Source organism: Giraffa tippelskirchi, chromosome X (genome assembly GCF_054371585.1).
Source record: "Giraffa tippelskirchi isolate mGirTip1 chromosome X, T2T-mGirTip1v1.2.pri, whole genome shotgun sequence".
NCBI classification, from domain to species: domain Eukaryota; kingdom Metazoa; phylum Chordata; class Mammalia; order Artiodactyla; family Giraffidae; genus Giraffa; species Giraffa tippelskirchi.
The window spans coordinates 114301932-114305362 of record NC_137289.1 but is presented as its reverse complement, the minus strand read 5'-3'; the positions used below and the strand labels follow the sequence as shown (position 1 = coordinate 114305362).

General features: G+C 50.2%; 1 pseudogene across 1 annotated transcript; it reads right to left on the bottom strand.

Annotated features, from left to right (window-relative positions):
- Positions 1 to 1976: 1976 nt before the first annotated feature.
- On the bottom strand, positions 1977 to 2862 carry LOC145535325 (ferritin heavy chain pseudogene; annotated as a pseudogene). Its single transcript, XR_014075373.1, has one exon. The product of XR_014075373.1 is annotated as a ferritin heavy chain pseudogene (transcript).
- Between the last annotated feature and the right edge of the window lie 569 nt (positions 2863 to 3431).

Sequence of the window (3431 nt, the reverse complement as noted above, 5' to 3'; positions counted from 1 at the left end):
TCGAACCCAGCTCTTCCACACTGCGGGCAGATTCTATACCGTCTGAGCTACAGGGAGGAGCCCTGTACAAATATTCAAATATTACAAATATTTGAATATTATTTGTAAATATTCAGAGCAGTTTGCAAACCTTAGGGAGACTCAGATTGACCGTGTGTCCATCTGAGGACCATGTCTTAGACAAGCAAGATCGGTAAAATTTTACCTTTTGCCTTGTTCACAACACCTAGGCACAGAAGAAACATATTTTGAATGTTTTTCTTAGGCAAAGGCCATATTAGGGTTTACGGGTGTCGCGATTTCATTTGGTCAACTACAGTTGACCGAGAGGCCGAAGTTTTAAAGGGGAAGAGGAAAAAAAGTAAGATTTTCTTTTTTTGGCCGTGCTGGGTCTTTGTTGCTGCACGTGGCCTTAGTTCTCCTGAGACATAAGGGATCATAATTCCCGGATCAGAGATCAAACCCATATCCCCTGTGTTGGAAGGCAGCTTCCTAACCAGTGGACCACCCTATCATTTTCTTGAAACGTCTTTTTTTAAACTGGAAAATTTCTTTCTACATAGTCACAAAAAATAAAAGAGTTCAGTCTTCTCCCCATTTTGAACGCAGAAACCAGGAGGCCACACTGAGGTCACGAACAGGCTGATTTGAGGCCAGGGGGTGTGGGCACAGGTGGGCGCAGTCTGTAGTGAGCTTAATGGTCAAGGTGAGGTCAGCACCCCTCTGGCTGTTTCTACATGTTAGTTACCCTGGGCTTGGGCTCTACCATACTCCTAGTCCACTCTCCAGTGAGGTTTTCCACTCCCATGACCACAGCACAATCTATATAGGCTGATGTCTCCCATAGGTCTGTTTCTCAAGCTGATATCCACTCTGAACTCAAGATTCATTTTTCTGGCTACCTGCATGACAGTTCCACTTGGATATCTAGTATGCATCTCAGATTTGACATGACATGCCTTCTCCAACCTTCCATCAAAGCTGTGCCCCTGGCAAAAGGCCCCATATTGATCAAATGGAACCACCATCAACCCAGGATAATTTATTTTCTCCATATCTCACTCATCCTCTCTGATCCATGAAGATACCTTGCTGATGTATCTAAATCCATCTGCAGTGTGTCTACATCTCTTCATTTCTTCATCCTCCACTCCACTCCAACAACCATTGTCTTTCCCCTGTACCAGCTGTGACACCTACTAACTGGCCTCCCGGCTTCAAACCCCCCCCCCCACCTACATTCCTCAGTGCAGCCAGTACCATTGATTTCATATTCAGGGGGATTCATTTTACTTTATATTCAATATCACAAATTGACCTTCATTCATGAGCTTATATTTTTCAACCTAGTAGGGTTATATACAATCGCCCTCAATACGATTGAGGTAAATTTTGAGTGGTACCAATGTTACATTATTGCAGGGTGGCACAGTTCAAGTAAAAAAATCACAGGTGGATGTTTTGAAAGGGCAGCATCCATGCTCAACAGTGGTGACCACAGGAAGTGTGTCTCTAGGAAAGCCAGCCCTGCTACACTAGATTGTCACTGCAATCCAGGGGGAGATTCTCAGAAAGGAACTCTGCTGTCAGCATCCAGGGCCCGCATCTTGCTACCCAGAAGTCCGCTTCAAAAAAATAGACCTCCTTTTTCAGTCCCTTCCCAATCCCATTCCCTTCACTATTTCTGGAGATCAACCCCAATCATGATTTTCAGGCCATATTTTTATAGCTCCTCTATTCACAGGCACCCACATTCACCAGGGCTTGGGCTCACCCACGGCCACCCCATATCCACATTGTTTATTAGGGGAAGGTACCTTTTGTCTTGTTCAGGGTCCCGTGGATCCCCTTCTTCCTTCCCTCTGTGGAGATCTGAGCTGCCTGTGGACAGGGCATTGGTAGCTGGAGAGCCTCCTGGATACCTGTTTTAAAACTTGAAAGGTTAAGGGTTTGCACGCATGCATCAACACGAGACCTTTATTTCCTTAGGAAACAATTACTTTATTGGAAGAACTGGCAACGCTGAAAGCAGGAAAACTTAAGTGAACTTTTTCTGCAAGGGCAATCCTGCGGTCTGCATGGCGGGCAGGGTGACCTTGGGCAGTCACCCAGGACTCGGGGGAAAAGGCCAGTCCAGGCTCAGTCCTTCTGGTCGCCGTCACCCAGGGTGAGCTTGTCAAAGAAGTACTCTGCCAGGGCACCTTCCGGGGACCCCATGTTGCTCAGGATGCTGACATAGTCCACCAGCTCCTTGATGAACCTGACCTGCTGGTCCAGGTAGCCGGTCCCCAGGAAGTGGCACAGGTGGGCGTCGCTGCTGTCGGTGGCCAGCTGGTGCAGGTCGAGCAGGCTCTGGTTGACGCACTTCTCCAGGTGCAGGACGTCCTGTATGGCCTGGAGGCCGCTCTCCCACTGTCGGGTCTTGGGCTTTGTGCAGTCGAGGAAGCAGATGCGGCCCCCACGCTGGTTCTGCAGGAACATCAGGCTCTCGGTTGTCTTGCCGTGCTCGTGGCAACGGAGCAGAAAGAAGTGGGAGAAATACTTCAAGACCCCCTCATCACGGTCGAGGTAGGAGGCCACGGCCAGGCACTGAAAGGAGGCGTGGAACTCCAGGGCGGCGTGGCTGTTGACCGCGGCCTCACACTCCGGGCGCACCCGCGAGGGCGGTGTGGGCAGCATGGCGGGCGACTGCATGGCCGAGATAATGGCGGCTTGGATGATACGTGTGTGGGGCTGGCATCGGCGGGGGCGCGGGCGCCGGCGCCGACACCCGCAGCCTCCTCGGAACCTCCCCATGGTGGACGATACGGGCGACCGGAGGTCCGGGGCAGACGGCAGCTGGCTGGGTGCGGGCTCTGGAATGACCGGGTAGTGGCGTCTGGTGGGCGGGGTCAGTGCCTGGGCTTGAGATTGGTTAAGGAAGAGGTCAGGTGGGTGGGCAGGGCGAGACCACTGTCTATGAAAGCCAGGGTGAGGCACAGCCGCTTTGAGCTGAGGACTTCGCACCTACTAAGTTTTTAGTTTTGCCCTAATGCTTTTATTCCAAGGACTTTGTCTTATTCTCTAATTTGTTCCCTTTTATAGCACCCTGTTGCCATTTTATAAACCCACTGTCGTCTTCACAATTCTGATAATATGAATTTGGGTATTTTGGTAATGTTCTCTTCTGCTTCCTGCAGCATATTTGTTTTTTTCTCCAGAAACAGTTACGTTCATTCATCATGATCTCCTTCACCTCCGTCAAATATCTGGTAAACAATTGTCCATTCATATTTGGGAGTTAAGCACCCAGGTTCGATCCCTGCGTCTGGAAGTTCCTCTGAAGAAGGGAGTGGCTATCTACTCCAGTCTTCTGGCCTGGAGAATCCCACGGACAGAGGACCCCGGAGGGCTACAGTCAGTGTTGTCGCACAGAGTCCGACACGACCGAA